We start from the raw sequence: 17776 nt of genomic DNA on the forward strand, positions 1-17776 counted from the left end.
TCTGTTTGCCTTACCGTTTGATCACTGTCGACCTGAATAAATTGTCAACTTCGGCTTCGAAGCCTTTTTCCAGCTTTCAAAATGGAGTCAGTACAAGGGGTTAAGACTAAGATGAACGTGTGGAGTTTGGCCTTTTGGCCTTGTTGTTAGGATTCCGCCGGCCCAGGTCGTTGGAGCTGCGCCAGCGCGGGTCCGGCGATTCGGCTGGCGCGATTCCGGCAATCTGGCTTAAAGGTCAGAATCCTTCAAGACAAAAACAAAAGGGCTGCCAAAAACAACACTCGATGCATCCATAAATTTTGTCGGGAACATTTTTTTTTTTTTTTTAAGGGATGGAACAAAATTCCATAATCATACATTTAAAAGCCTTTTTAACATGTAACACTGAAAAAAAGGTTTAGTCTTCTTACGATCATGTGTTATATTCTTATGTAACTTCTACTCATAGATTCAAAAAAAGAAATCTCAAGTTGAATGTGACTAGAAATGAAGAAATTAACAATTAATTGGACAAGTTCTTGACAGACCAAAATTTAACACTATGCAGAGGAAGCAAAAGTTCAATTGAAATAGTTTCGTGCTTGTAGCAAGCTACAGCGCCCGTCAGCCTGCAACTCAGCTAAGAGTATCAGGGGAATGGTACCGCTCAACCATGTAGACAGATGTTGGATGTACAAGATGTCAGAATCTCTTTCCTTCTTTCATTCTCCAGAAACCTATTAGGCCTCCTTAAGGGAATTGTTCTGTCCCTTCCTAGCAAAACAGTCTCCCGAAGAAAATATAATAAAAAAAGACACATCCCATATGTTCTGCAGCACACTTCATTTCTCTAAAAAAAAATAAAAATAGGATGGATGAAAGCAGTATGGAGGTATGGGAAATGTCATTTTTTTGTGCCTACTGCTAGTATTTCATGGGTCTATTTGACCATTGCAGCCTATCCCACATTTATTGTGATTGTATAGCCTTATTGAGGGGTTGGAGCTATTAGGCGCTGAGCTGCCATGGCTGTCCGACTACCAATTACCCAAGCCTGCAAGTGTGTATAGCCTACCCTGGTGCATCTGGACACAGTGAGGTGTGGGTTGTGTGTGTGGGTGGTGGTAGTGGGGTGAGAGGGGGTGCTGTGGTCCCCAGGAGACCTGCCACAGCAGCACGCCGTTAATCAATCCGATTTAGACCGGACAGGGACATGCTTAGTCGCTGCTCCCGCCAACACCTCCATGGCGAGGAGTGAAAATGTGTGCGTGACCGGCATCCCACTGAAGTGTAAGGACACAAAAAGATGGATAGATGAGCCCGGAATGAAGAGGGAGCGACGGCGGTGCAAATGGGTGAGGAATCATAGGGGGAGAGAGGGTGAGGTGTGGAAGAACAGACAACAATTAGTGTGGTGGTGTGCGCTGAATGAAAACAAAGAGGGTGTATTGATTTGTTTCTGTCTTACAACGCAGAATCAAATTACTCACATTTTTTAAATAGAGCAATTGTCTCCACAGAGAAATCGATTGTGTAATGAGTTAAAATGATGAAATGAGAAGAGGAAGCTAATTAGATTTTTCTTTGTAATCACATGAAAGTCAGAAAACCCTAATGACTGGTAGACAGGAGCTGAAGTTTCATCGTATTTCCTAAAATTTTCTTTTTGCTTAAAGAAGCCATATGTAAGATTTGGGGCCAAAAATGGTATCCCAACCAGGATTTAAAAAAAAAAATGAAGAGCAGAACATCCCTTTCTTGCCAGATAAGCTCTTCGCAATGGAAAAACAAGCTGAGCCGAAAGAACATCCAGTGCAAGCAAGGAGTCTTTTGTTGTACAGTGGAACCTCTACTTATGAAATTAATTGGTTCTGGTGGTAGTTTCGTAAACTGAAAATTCCGTATGTAGTGATGCGTTTTCCATGTAAATGCCCCAATTTGTTCCAAGCCCCCCAAAATTTAGACATAAATCTTTTATAAAGCCATAGACTTCATAACGATATTGACCTGACACCTTCCCCAGACACTGCGCCACGCCTTCATGTAGGGGGCCGTCCCACACTCCGCTTCAGTCGGTCAAAGACTGTCGCAGTTATTCTCACACACTTGCAGCGATCCAACGCCGCATTTAGCTTGAAAATGTACGGAAGCTGTACCGCATACAAACAGGAAGGATTGTCTCAGAAGTGAGTTGTTCGAGGATACAAGGTAATTATTAGGGTTGTTCCGATCATGGTTTTTGCTCCCGATCCGATCCCGATCGTTTTAGTTTGAGTATCTGCCGATCCCGATCCGATTGCTTTTGTTTTTTTTGCTCCCGATTCAATTCCAATCATTCCTGATAATTTTTCCCGATCATATACATTTTGGCAATGCATTAAGAAAAAAATGAATAAAACTCGGACGAATATATACATTCAACATACAGTACATAAGTACTGTATTTCTGTATTATGACAATAAATCCTGAAGATGGCATTTACATTATTAACATTCTTTCTGTGAGAGGGATCCACGGATAGAAAGACTTTTGACTTTGTATATTGTGACTAGATATTGCCATCTAGTGTATTTGTTGAGCTTTCAGTAAATGATACTGCAGCCATGCCCAAATGCATGATGGGAAGTGGAACCATGACTGTGCGTAGTGCTACCAATTGATATATCTTCTCTGCGTTGTTAAATAATATAAGGTGTTAAGAAAAAGATTATTTGCTACCTTGCTTCCCCACATTGCTTCCCATGTTACTTCTAATCGTAGGGAGAGGGATTGTAAGGCTCTAGCCAATTTAAAAAAAAGGCTCCAAAGGCTGCCAAAATTCACTCTACTCATTTTACACTGCCTTTTTATCTTTGTATATAGGTAAAACGGCGCCACTACAGATTGAGCGCGACAATGCGTGGGTGGGTCGTGCAGCGCATTCATTAATTGCGTTAAATATTTTAACGTGATACATTTTTAAAAAATTAATTACCGCCGTTATCGGGATAAATTTGATAACCCTACCTTAAGCCTAAACTAAAGACTCTGGATGAGTGTAACATATTATGTTTGTAACGTTAAATACAATTAGAAAACGATTTAATTAAAAAATATATTTTTTTTTTTAAAAAAGGCATGGCCGATATTTTTTTACCGATTCCGATACTTTGAAAATGACGTGATCGGGACATCTCTAGTAATTATTATATTCTTCATACCATGAATACATTATGAAACATTGTGAAATAAATCGGTGGGAAAAATTAACCAGTACGGCATTGGTAGGGGTGCACGATATCCATTTTTTGAAACCGATACTGATATTGATAACTTCCTGCTCCTTAAAGCCGATAACGATATGGATAACCGATAATAAATAATATAATTTTTTAAATGTATAACCTGCGTTTTTGAACGCCTGGAGGTTTAAAAATAAATAAATAAATAAATAAATAGTGGTGGATTCAACATAGATTTGCCTTTGCTCTCACCAGATTTTTCATAATGACATGAACAAAACAATGCGTTTCACTTCTGCACTGCCCAACAGGCTGCTTAGAATGAATGCACATGGCTTGGTCTTTTCTTGCTTTTATGGGAAGACACTCATCTTAAAATTGTGAAAGTACAACAGAAAAATACACATATTCAATACTGAATATACAACAAACTGCACGATACACTTATATACACAACTATTATATGTATAGCATAGCACACTAGCTTGAGCTACTAAAGCATTGGCTGGCTTCTATAACACAACAACTTATGAAGTTCCGTACATATGACCCTTCACCACAGAAGTAAACATATGTTGCACATTCATATGTTATACTAAACATAAAATACTTACTGACATGTATTTCTGAGGCAGAAACGTAACAGAAAGCATTCACGATTGTCAATGCTACCACTAAACACCGCAATCTGTAACTGAATCAACCAAACTACTGTAACAAAAAATAGATGCTGTGAATTATTCTGACCAGCAGGTGGCAGCAATGCCCCGCAAATGGTCAAGTGATTTCCCATACTAGTGTGTAAACTGTAAAGCCAGCACAGTACATATTATCAGTCCTATTAATAATGTTATTGGATTGATTGGGATGACGTCATAATTCCTAATTATCGGACGATAATTATCGGACCAATAATTATCGTGCACCAGTAGGCATTGGTGTCATAATTCTCAATATTTACGTAAAATAAATGCTAACTGCCCGGTTTTAGGCTTTCAACCAAACATCGAGACTGTTTTACGTTCATACCGATAAAGAATTCAGGGATTTAAGCATTTATTCAGAAAAAAATTAAACGCAAAAAAGCTCTTTGTGGTGATAAGGCGGCGCCACAGTGGCTTAAGGACTAGCAGCACATTCGACATATTTACATAAAATAAATGCCAACTGCCCGGTTCTTTGCTATTTAACAAAGAATCGAGATTGTTTTGCGTCCATATCTATAAAGAATTCAGGGATTTAAGCATTTATATAGGTTGTGCTGTTCTATCGCCCCTACCAATGTTAAGACATGTGCCGATTACTGGTTTCAAGGTATACCGTGATATGAAAACGTCAAGGTTTCAAAACCGCAAAAAATTCCATCCTACCATCCCTAAGGTATTAGGTATTATTTATGTCCCAAAAATGCATGGAGAAACCCCTCGCTTGTAGCTGTAAGGCTCAACCGTCGCCCACCGGTTGTTGCTCAGTGTCAGTGAGTCAGCTGTGCTACACTGTTGCTGGAGGAGGTGAAACTCCTGAACTTTTTCCCACATAAAATAACACGAAAACGCTTGTATGGGAATACTTCAGACACAAAAATGTTACGGACGGCCACGGCTTAGAGGAGGAGGGCCAACCGACATGTGAAACATGTTTGTGAAGGGTGGCTGCCGAGGAGGCAATACCTCCAGGTTGTCATAAACGTTTACCACCAGCTACGAGAGTTGACTCCAGCGTGTTTAGTGTGTCTAGTGGTGGTAAAACATGGTGTTTTTCTCTCTCTGGCAACTGTCTGTGTTGAGAAAGAGAGTGTGTGTATAATGTAAACATGATATGAGTCATACACACATGCTTTTTATGGAAAATAATTCAAATTATTTTTGTTCTTATGGTAATAATGTTGAGCTGCGGCTGTGGGTTTAGGCTGACCTAAAGAACTGCATTTATTTTAATTTTATTTAGAATATTTTGTTATTTTTTCAAAATATATTTTAACTTAACATTGTACTTACAGGGTGACCCAAAAAAAGTTTACACTCAGCTGACTGCTTGTTTAAAAGCCATTGAAACATATCTAAATACCTTGTCATGCTTAAGTGATTCATTAAGGTCACTCAATGCAGCTGGTAATCTCTCGTCTCTACAATTCCTGTGCTTCTGCTGAAAATGTAGAAAACTTTAGCTGTACCTGAATTGCTGCGTGCCGGTCTGACACCTACTGAGATTGCAGAAAATCTGGTAATATCCAGATGTGCAGTCTACAAAGTTAAAAAGAAGCTGAAAGATACTGGAACAGCCTCACGAAAACCTGGGTCTGGACGTGCCCGATCTGTGCGGACCAAAAAGTTGATTGACAAGGTGATATGTGGCCACCCCAGAGTCCAGATCTCAATCCCCTGGATTATAGCATATGGGCAACTGTGGAGGACAGTGCCTGTAAGAAGCCACACCCTTCTGTGGCAGCCTTGGAGAGGTCCATTGTTAGATCTTGGGAAAAGATGACAGCATCCTACATAAAGAAGACCTGTCAAGCGTTCCGCAGGCACCTGGAGGCTGTTGTGACACTTAAGGGAGGACACATTGAAAAATAGAGTGTACTGTACATGTTCTTTACAATAATGTATAATTTGTGATTAAATTCTAATTCTAAGATGAATAAACATGGCATTTAAGTTGTATTATGGCAGTGTAAACTTTTTTTTGGGTCACCCTGTATGTTCCAGTTTGCCAATATGTTTTGAAAAAGCCCACCCACATAATATAGAGGTGAATGTAATTCACTTTCTCATTCTTTTAAAAAAAATTGCTTAAACGTCATAAAGTCAACCCAAAGTAAAATTACCAGTTTCATTGTATACCGTGGTATGAAACGTCAAGGTTTCAAAACTGCAAAAAATTTCCATCATACCATCCCTAAGATATTAGGTATTATTTATGTCCCAAAAATGCATGGGGAAATCCCTCGCTTGCAGCTGTAAGGCTCAACCCTCCCCCACTGGTTGTTGCTCAGTGTCAGTGAGTCAGCTGTGCTACACGATGGCTGGAGGAGGTGAAACCTTTTCTCCCATCAAAGAAAACGAAAATGCTGGTATGGGAATACTTCAGCTACAAAAAAGTTACGGACGGCCACGGCCTAGAGGAGGAGGGCCAACCGACATGGAAAACATGTTTGTGGAGGTGGCTGCCGAGGAGGCAATACTTCCAGTATGTCTCTTGTTGGTGATAAGGTTGCGCCACAGTGGCTTAAAGACTAGCAGCACATTCGACATATTTATGTAAAATAAATGCTAACTGCCCGTTTCTTTGGTTTTAACCAAGAATCGAAACTGTTTTACGTCCATATCTATAAAGAATTCAGGGATTTAAGAATTTAGCCACAAGAATTTTCAACATAAAAAGCTCTTTGTGGTGATAAGGCGACGCTACAGTGGCTTAAAGACTAGCAGCACATTCGACATATTTACGTCAAATAAATGTGGTTTTAACCAAGTATCGACACTGTTTTACGTCCATATCTAAAAAGAATTCAGGGATTTAAGCATTTATTAACAAGAATTTTCAACTTAAAAAGCTCTTTGTTTGTGTTTCCACTCCGTCAGCTTTGACGGAAATGGGCCCCCTAGGAATTGGTCCCGCGCCCCGTGTCCCATCAATATATTATGACGTCTATGATAAAGCATTGAAAAAATGCATCAAAACATGGAAAAATACATCTTACAATTAGATTATTACACAATAAACATAAAATAAGAGTTGTACATAATGTAAAAAACAAAGACAAGAGTAAAGAATAAAAGTTAATACACTCACGTAAAGCTGTTAGATCACCTCATGGCCCAGGGGCGAATGAAGAGGATGCTGGAATACACACATACATTAATACAGTAAAGGTCCTTCTTTATCAATTGGATGACAGGAAAACAGAGCAGCTATAAGTATGTTATGTCAGTAAACTCTGGTAGCTGCAAGTAGCAGCCCATATTGTATTTTGCTTTCGTATCCTGAAATTTCTTTTGTAATAATAAGCAATATTTCCCGTTGAGATGTGTCGTGATCTGAAAATTCTGTATGTAGAGACGTTCGTAAGTAAAGGTTCAAGCAGAAAAGACGGATGCAAAGCATACACTAATTTTAGCAATGATTATGTCAGCTGTTGAAGGACGCCGTTTTCGTCCTTCGTGTGTTCGTTGAATTTTGGGTGGTGAGAATGCTGGTAAATTAGAGGCTGGAGATGTAAAGTTTTCCTTTGAAGGTTTTATTGCAGAATATTCTGGGCACAAATGCGATACAGGCAAGGGCTATGATCTTGCAAAAGTGCAAGGAAACACAATAAGAGGCAAGTCTTTTATACTGCTGAAAGGGCGTTGCTGAAACTCTGGCCCAAGTTGGGGCTTTTCCATCAGAAAAACATCTTAAGTTGAAACCTTGAGAGCCTGGTCTTAGCTGGTACAAACAGTGAGTCATCAGCACATTTTTTGATAAGCGCGGTCAACAGATACCCATTGTTGTTGCTCAAGGTTATATTGAAGCATACAAAGATGGCTGAATATGGGCATGGCTCAATATGCTATGATACAGTCTTCACAACATACATCATTTGTAGTCTACAACCTGTATGTTTTACATACCAAAAATTAAAGCAACACTTTGCAACTTTTCAGTTTGGTCAATTTTAGTGACGCCAGTGGACAAAAGCGGTAGTGTTTTATCTTAAGGAAGACTGCGTTTCCCATGAGGACCAAAGCACACTCGAATAGTGCCGTAAAATCATCAATGCGGCTGTGTGAAGGGTGAATAGTAATAAGTAGGGCTGTCAAAATTATCGCGTTAACGGGCGGTAATTAATTTTTTTAATTAATCACGTTAAAATATTTGACGCATTTAACGCACTTGCCCCGCTCAAACAGATTAAAATGACAGCACAGTGTCATGTCCGCTTGTTACTTGTCGTTTTTGTGTTTTGTCGCCCTCTGCTGGCGCTTGGGTCTGACTGATTTTATGGGTTTCAGCACCATGAATGAACATTGTGTAATTATTGACATCAACAATGGCGAGCTACTAGTTTATTTTTTGATTGAAAATTTTAATAATTTTATTAAAACGAAAACATTAAGAGGGGTTTTAATGTAAAATTTCTATAACTTGTACTAACATTTATCTTTTAAGATCCTATCCTAAGATCTATCCATGGATCGCTTTAAGAGAATGTTAATAATGTTAGTGCCATCTTGTTGATTTATTGTTATAATAAACAAACACAGTACTTATGTACTGTATGTTGAATGTACCGTATTTTTCGGACTACAAGTCGCACTTGAGTATAAGTCGCACCAACCATAAAATGCCCAACGAAGAGAAAAAAAAACATATACAAGTTGCACCGGAGTATAAGTCGCATTTTTGGGGGAAATTTACTTAATGAAAATCCAACACATAGAACAGACATGTCAACTTGAAAGGCAATTTAATATAAAAATACAATAGAGAACAACATGCTGAATAAGTGTACAGTGTACAGTGCATGAACAACGAAATGCGAATATTTTGTCCTCACCAGGACGCTACGGCTCGGTCCTGGCTATTCAGCTGGCTAAACTCCCAAATGACGATGCTGGACGTCCGTATAGTTTGATGAATCAATTTCGTCCTTGATACCAAACAGGTTCGCATCGACGTAAATTAAATGATAATTAGGTGCTTTTACAACAATGACATGACACAAACGGTTACCATGCGTTCGCTAGCATTAGCGCATCGTTCAAACAACCACACAACTGGCTCTAAGTATCCAATCGCGGGTGGAAAACACACAACAACAACAACAGAAAAGATGATACACACAGGCGTTGCCTCTGTAGAGATATTTTACAAGCATAAACAATGAATGAGGTTTGCAGCCGTGTTTCTCTCTCGCTAACTCGCCCACTCAGTCAGAGCTAAGTAGTTGTCGGTCTTCTGGTGTGTTAGCGCTCTTCTTCACGTAAACAAGTGCAAGTGCGCCCCCACGTGGGCGTGAAAGCGCCACAAACTAAAAGCATGCATTTCAATATAAAAAAGTCAATAATACAATTGAACACACATTGCCAAAGGCAAAACGCGAACGTGGCCATAGCTATTAAGTTATTCAGATAACTATAGCATAAAGAACACGCTAACAAGTTTACCAAACCTTCAGTGTCACTCCAAAACACCAAAATAACATGTGAAATGATGTCATTATGTGTTAATAATTTCACACATAAGTCGCTCCTGAGTATAAGTCGCACCCCCAGCCAAACTATGAAAAAAACTGCGCCTTATTGTCCGAACATTCCAACAATAATTTACAGAAAAATATGACATATTTTATAGATGGTTTGAATTGCGATTAATTACGATTAATTAATTTTTCAGCTGTAATTAACTCGATTAAGAATTTTAATCGTTTGACAGCCCTAGTAATAAGGTAATGACTCCAGTTTTGGCTAAACAATAGCATTTGACAGTTAGCAACCTTGCGTGCGACATACCGAGAAAGATTTTACTGGTATATAAACAGCCTGGTATTTACTAGGGGTGCAACGGTTCAGTTAGCCCACGGTTCGGTTTGAACCTCGGTTTTGGGATCACGGTTTCGGTTCGGTTTCGGTTTGCTTTTTGCATTTTTTTTTTTTTTAAACTGCCTTTATTTTGCTTTTAAGAAAATGAAATAAACACTTAAAATGTAAACATGTTCGACTGTTAAAATGCCTCTTAGCTCTTTGGCTAGTTTAGTGACTGACTACTGAAATACACACACAGTAGTAAAAAAGTTACTTGGCAAAGTAACTGGTGTTACTGTTCATGTTTTTTTTTTCTTTTTTTTTCAAAAAAAACAAAAAAAACAACCCATAGTAACCTTTGCTATATTTGGAGGTCATTTAATGTTCTGAATCAACCGTTAAAGTTGATAAAATTGCTCCCGTTTTTGCATTAGTTCCCTTCTGTCTACTTTTGACTTGTGAAAAATTTTAAACTGTTTCATAATTTAAAGATAGACTCAAATCGAGATTTTGCCGATTTAGTAGTATTTTAGATAAAAAGTTACTTAGGTTCACTAGGAAGGTTCACTACAACAGAGCATTTCTGAGAAGTTTACAGCTCTAAAATAGTGGCTGTTTACTAACGCTACCGAGTCTGTCATTTCGCATGTAGTTCTATATGCATGAGATATCTAGGCGTAGGTTGTAATCTGTCGGCTACAGTCAGGAAATATTGGAGCCACCTAGCCTAGCATCGCGTTTGCTACAGCGTCACAACAAACACTCTTCCCTCTCCGTGCCTCTGACTTTTCTCGTCATTCAACCAACGTATTAACGAACGGAGGAAAAAAAACGTAATGCACGAAAAACGTACAGAATTTGAACGTAACGTACGGCATACACATTTAAAAATCAGTGCTCACGTCTACAAATTACGCCGAGACCGTACAACTTGACAGGTATGAATTATAGTGGACCGTCACAGTTAGGTAGTAGCACTCTGTAGCACGGGACGTCCAACTATCAGTTGTCACGGCGAAACTATGTGCTTTAGCGAAGTCATCTTCGATGGCTTTGCATGCCATTTCATAAATGTCGGGGAATACATTGTTGGAGAAATATGTCCGCGAGGGAACAATGTAACGCGGGTCAAGCGTTGCAAATAAATTAACGAGCCCGCCGTGTGTTTTCACTGGTGTCATCTCCGGGGTTGTCCTACTCTGAGAAAGGGATATCTGTAGGTAATGCCGGCTGAGGTGCCGGAGTCATGTCATAAGTGTTGCCATTAGCATAGGGAACAAGCGCTGAGCAATGCTTGCAAATTGTTTATTTTTTTTTCAATATTTTCTCTCCCTCCTATTTTCTCTCCCACCACATTGTAGTCCACGGGGAAACCGAAATGTTGCCACACCGCAGATTTGAAAGAAGCCAGTGCTTCCTCAAAATTCGGTCTCTCCACTCCTCCGCTCGCCATAGCTTTTTGTTTTATTTCTTGTTTCACTTTCACTTCGCTCGTAAGCGAGAGAGGGCGTTACTCGGCTTCTATTACACAGGTGCTTGACAGCGATCGGACATTTACTTGCGGCGGGGCGGAAATTTCTCCACAGCTGTGCTTCACGTCGCACACAGAGCTCGACCAATTCATTCCACAAGCGTTCGGAATAAATTAATTGCAAAACCGAAAAGGTGCGGTTCATAAAGGCGTATTGAACCGTACAGGGCGAACCGTGCGGTTCGGCTTTGAACCGCAAACCGTTGCACTCCTAGTATTTACGTTGTCGGAATGCATTTTTCTCCCCCACCGCCTCCCTTTCATCTATAATGAGACAGAAAGATAAATGTTGCAATGTGTAGATGCAGATTTACATTGTGGATTAAGATATAAACAGACTTAATTTCCTTTCTATAACCTTAAGGTCAAATCTCATGTCATTTATCTCTCCTCACAATTCTCAAAACCCAAGCCATGAAGCACAAGACAGGAATGAATTAGTAGTAGTAGTAGTTTTATCATAATTGCGTCATTAATATGTATGTGCTTTTATTTTCCCTCACAATTGTGTGCGCGGATGGCTGGTTACTCTCCCAATGATAGTGCAATTCATTATCCGCAGATTTGCTTACTGAGTAGAACGGAATAACAGGACCGCCTTTCAGCATAATGAATGTAGCTGTCCTATCCATTATCACAGTGACAATTTTCCCACCTTGAAATGTGTTCAAATAAATCCTTGGTAGGAAATGTCTGTGATTCTGAGAGGAAGGAATGAACATGACAATACATTTAGCAGTCGCATTTACGTTTGCGCAGGCCTTGATGAAAGCTTTTCTAGCTTATGGATGCATCATTATCTGATACATCATTAGCTCCCATTTGTTGGCAGTTGTGTAAACATGTGACTTAATCATCAGCTGTCACCACGTCCTTGTTGGTAATCAACGTTCGTGTGATTTAAGATGAGGAATGAAACGTCTCAACTGAACGCTTAGGTTAAATTCTTTACTAGTGGTGTCGTGATTCACTGGTCAGACTTTCGCACGCAGGGTGAGGGGGGGCTCATTTCCCACTCATGTCAGTATGATGGTGAGTGTGAATCGTTGTGTGTCATCTTTTTTGTGCCCTTTGACTGACTGGCAACCAGTCATGGCTGTAGTTACACTCTGTGAACAGGATAAGTGACAATGACAATGTCTGTAGAAAATTATTCAGAATACTCCAAAGAGTACTTTGAAATTTTAAGTGCATTATGATTTTCCTAAGTAATTGTTTATTCTATACATAAGATCTTCAGTTACATTAATGTGTGATAGCTGAAGTGAACATACCTCTCCATGGCAGATGAAACAAACATACTACTCGTTAAAATTGGAATGTGCAATGATATGTATTAGTATGTTCAATTTTAAATATGATTAGATCAAATGCTTTTTTGTATGTGGCGGAAAACACAGACAAGACTGAAAAAGCACGTTTCTGCTCTTGCACTGCTCTTTAAAAGAAACCGCTGTATTTTAAGCCAAAATAACTGTTGTGTTTGATAGAACAATATGTCTGTATGCTGCCATAGCAGATTCATGGCGGATTAAGCCCCCGAACTATTTTTAATTTGTCCGTTTTACCCTGGAAACCCCCGTTTAAAAACGCGCAACCGCTTTTGTTTCAACCCAGCCATAAAAAGAAGCTCAGTAATTATATTTATTATTCGAAATGTCTGTCATTTTTAGCTTAGAATCATTAATTGATGTCCAATATTTAGTTAAAAAAAAAAAAAACTTTAAAAAATTATTATCTCACATATTTTAAACTTTTAAACAAATTATGCCACAATGAAAAAAATGGTGTCTGTAAAAAGGTCACGGATATCTACCACATAACTATCGCTTAATTGTTTTTTGTTTTTTTTTTTTGTTACTGTCGCATTTTCTCCTATATGTTAGATGATAAATAATCGATCCAAACAAAGAAAAATTGAAAAAAATATATATAAAAGGGCAACTAAATGAAAAAGAACATTTTGAACACTTCTTGATGTCTGCGATTTCTGCATTGCGACCCTTGTTATTTTACCATGTTTCACCCATAAAATCCCCCAAAAATCCAGCTGTGGCCATTCACAGCTGTGTCTTGACACTCAGTGATACATGCTACATGGAGTTTTTTTGATCGAAACAAGGTAAGTACGCGATAATATCTCGTTAAAGTCGTGGCGTCTTTTTTTTTTTTTTTTTTTTTAACCTGTCCTGTTCAGCTGTTTGACACAGAGAATGGAAGTCTAAGTGCCCTGATAGTCTGAACAGTTTTAATGTTTCACATTGAGAGTCCGACATACTCCCATTGTGATCATTCAAAATACCTTTTTATTATGAAAAAGCAGCGAACAGGAAGGGATTATGGGGGGACAGAAGAAAAGAAACACAAGAGAAGAAAGAAAAACACATACACAAACAACAACAAGAAATACATTGAACATCTAGACTACTTACTAATATGCTGGTGCCATCGTCAGCGAGATGTATTTCCGGTTTACACCATGTGGGGGCCTATTGGCCAGTGAAAGAGTGGGACGGGGGTGGGGGTGTCTATAAGCTAAGTGATTGAAAGGGGTAGAGTGTACACAAATCAGTTCTGTGATCTAGACCCCAGTAGTCGTGGCGTCTTTAATTCTGCTCTTTCATGCTCTGACCTCCAGATAGGGTTTCGCTGTTTAAATTTTTTATTTTTTAAATGCCCTCCTGTAAATTTTTTCTTCCCCCAGAAAATTGAGATTTTAAGCTTTCCAATGATGTATCACACATGCATATCGGACAATTCTGAAAGTTAGCCAAATTGAGGGTCTCGGAGCGGAACTTCAAGTCACCTGAGTATTTTCCGCCATATGTTATTCAGATTTAACACTGTAAATTGTAGTTTCAATAATTTACTAAGCAATCAGAGCCTTTCCTTTGTCAAAAAACAATTGTCAATGACAATCATTGACAATTAAAAATGTGATATGATTTGCCCGAAGGAAGGAACCGAAGAAGAAGACAAAGGCAGACGGGAGGAAGCATATGCTTATCAGTTTCCCGTCCCCCCCATACAGCTAAAGACGCACAATCAGACATGGTACAGTTACTTACATCATATGGCCACAACACATTGTACAAACTGTACAATAACACTATCTACAATCTGGGTTTACAATAACTCAGCGTCCAGTCAAGCAGCTCGATCGCAGTTGTTGACACAGCAGTCTCTTGCACAAGATTAGTGGTCTGAATTTCAGGGCGTACAAGGTTAAATTTTAGGGTTATCATCAAACTTTTAATATTTGACATGATTTATGCAGTAGCATCACTAAATCACACAAAGAAACAGAAAAGCGCTGATAACTATGGTTTGAATTTTGGAATACCGGTAGTCTCCAGGTTACGACGACTCGACTTACGCGATTTCGACTTTACGACGCCAGAGTCTTGCAGGCCATTTAGTTTTTGTTTTTTATTTTTCAATCGCATAAACAGTACCTTATTGTACCTCACAGCATCTTATTTTTTACCTTACTTCATTAAGGGAACCTCGGACTTTCAAGACTTGTAGGCTTTAATAAGCCACAATTGTTCTCTTTTACAAAAATATTCTATTAGAAACACATAACACAATACTGCTATCGGTTTAAAAATCTATTGATGGTGCATGTTTTGACCTACGGAGGGCACCGTGTTTTATGGACGCTCGAGGGGATGACGTAGCTTGTCACTGTCACTCGACGAATACTACCGGGTTACTGCAATTCCCTCTACGCGGCAAGACGCTCATCGGTTAAAAGCGGCTAGTACTTACTATTCGTGTTTTTATTGAGTTGCATGTGTTTCCCTCTCATACTTTTAAGCATTGTGTTTTCTTGTGGTAGCTTTAAAGCAGATTGTTGATCTCTTGACCAACCACATTAGTCACCTAGCATATTTAAACCACCCTTATTTGATAATACTATGTTTAAGTATTTCCATAAGGCATCTTTAGTATGTTCCGTCTGTATGCATCCAAACAAAACAAGCTGTAAGAGCAGGGTAGTACTTTGGGTGTCAAATTCGCCTCTTGTAGTCGTTTTGCCGGTGTTGCACATTTTGGCAGAACACTTTTTTTCCCCCCTTACTCTCGTCTCATCCCGTCTTTCCTGTTCATTATGCTTTTGCTGCTTGTTTTGTGAAATACCAACACAGCTTTCATGCTCATTAATGTTCATCTCGGGTTCAAATTGAATGGGTTGAACAGATGACATGTTTATGTCACTAGAGTCATACTCTGGAAGCCCGGCAGCGTAACCATGTGACGTCACCACCCTGTGACGTCAACAACAATGGTGACCTACTAGTTAAATTAATTTTACAAATTGTATAAAAACGAAAACATCAAAAGGGGTTTAAATATCAAATTATTTTAACTCATAATAACGTTGATCTTTAAGAACTACAAGTCTTTCTCTCCGTGGATCCCTTTAATATGACGTGTTCTGAAATTGTTCAGCTTTACAAACAGCAAACAAGACAATTGTGCTTTTTGAAGCTTTTTACTTCCTTGACTTTTGACAATTTGTAAAGCTGTAACACACATAAGCACACTTTTGTTCAAAACGACACACATTTTTTAAATAAAACACTTGACATAAAACTATTGGTGCTCAAACGTCCATTTAGTCTTATCAATATGTAAATTTAGTAAATTAAATTATCCTAATTTGCCTAACAAAAGTCCGCTTGCTTAAATGCTACGAATGCTAACGTATTTACAATTCTAATAGCAAATGGCTCACACGTAACTCCAAATGCTCAAAATTCAATTACAAATGTTTACACAAACAAATATTAGCTGAAACAACTTACAGACTGGTGTGGGCCAAATCAGAGCGCAGCTGTCCTATATCCATGTCAGACGTCTGAGTCTGCTAAGTCATTCAAGGCGACAGTCCAGCCAGACCCAATGCTGCCACCAGAGGGCAGTGGATAGTTATTTTGGGGTTCTTAAAATGCTCATTCCGACTTGCGCAAAATTTCTGATTACGTCACCAGCGTAGAAACGGAACTCGTTCGTAACCCGGGGACTACCTGTATTTATGTAGAATTGAATTTCTCCGGTGCTGCCCCCTCACTTTGGAACGCACTCCCTAAAACCATCCGCACCTGTTCTGATCTTCCCACATTCAAAAAATTGTTAAAAACTCACCTTTTTAAACTAGCTTTTAATGTGTAATTCTTTCCTCTATTGTTCTGTACTGCTCACGTTGTGTGAGCTTTATTTATTTTTTTCCCTCAACTGTAAAGCGCCTTTGAGCACCGGTAAAAGCGCTCTATAAATAAAATGTATTATTATTATTATTATTAAAATCTGATGGAAATAATGATGATGAAAAATATAATAATAATTTTAAAAAATAATGAATAATTATCGGATAGCTGGTAATATCGGCCGATAAAAGCATTTTAAAATGATACTGAATAATATCAACATCAGTTTTTCATTATCCGTTTTGGGGCAATATGCATGTTGCCTTCAAAGTGAATGCATTTGCCTTTGTACAAGGGCTGGTCACAGCTTAGCACAGCAGTTATGCCTCTTGACCATTAGATATCTCCAAGCTAAGATGCTTGGGATTTGTTTTACAAGTCATACAAGGCGACAGTCCTGCAGACCCAATGCTGCCACCAGGGGGCAGCATTGGGGGCAGTGCATCCTCCATCATTAAACAAAATACTCTTGGACTTTTTGGATAGTTATTATGGGGTACCTAAAGGGTCAATTCAACTTACTTGGAAATCCGGGTAACGTCGCCAGCATAGGAATGAACCTCGGACTATAGACTACCTGTATTTTATTTGTAATGTGGTCATTGAAGCCCAAATTTGGAAATCTTTGAAATACAGTGATAACTCAGCTCACGAACATAATTGGTTCCCAGAAAGTGTGTGTAAGGCGAAACGTTCGTCTTCCGAACATTTATTTCCCATAACAAACCATTAAAATGAGAATAATCCCTTCCCAGGTCCCCATAAAACATAAATTTCTACTAAATAAGCCTTAAAACTACACAAAAATATACCTTATTTTCTTTAATGTCTTCTTAGGCTTAACACTAGCCTGTGGTGGGGTGTTATTCGGTCCCATAATAGCAAAAGTACACTCAATATGGTCCAAAATGTCTATCAAACACAAACCACGTCCGCACTCAACGAAAGGGAGGGGACGAACTGGGACGCCGTGAGCGTGCGTCAGCTTCTCGTGGCGCTGTTCGACCGCGTGGTTTGGTTCGTCCGCCGAAAACTAGTTCGTCAGCAGAGACTATATGCTCGCGAATTTAATGTTCTTGAGGCGAAAAGTTTGTGAGCTTAAGCGTTCGTGAGCTGAGGTATCACTGTAATCCTACATGGTAAACTAATACTGCCTATTTTTTTTCTCTGCAAAATTATACTGGAGCATATTTAATTGTAGTATAGATGTTCAATACGTAACGATTTGGCCACTGAGTGTACAACTTACAAAGGTATACTGTCCTGTGACCTGGTTCCTAGTTTTTTTTAATAGAATGGAGCTGAGATGACACTAAGATTCTTAT

General features: G+C 39.0%; 1 protein-coding gene across 2 annotated transcripts in view; it reads left to right on the forward strand.

Annotated features, from left to right (window-relative positions):
- c1ql4b (complement component 1, q subcomponent-like 4b) overlaps positions 1 to 17776 on the forward strand; it is a 60421-nt gene that overhangs the window by 40432 nt on the left and 2213 nt on the right. The gene's annotated exons all lie outside the window — the stretch shown is intronic.

Source organism: Corythoichthys intestinalis, chromosome 9, assembly GCF_030265065.1.
Source record: "Corythoichthys intestinalis isolate RoL2023-P3 chromosome 9, ASM3026506v1, whole genome shotgun sequence".
NCBI classification, from domain to species: domain Eukaryota; kingdom Metazoa; phylum Chordata; class Actinopteri; order Syngnathiformes; family Syngnathidae; genus Corythoichthys; species Corythoichthys intestinalis.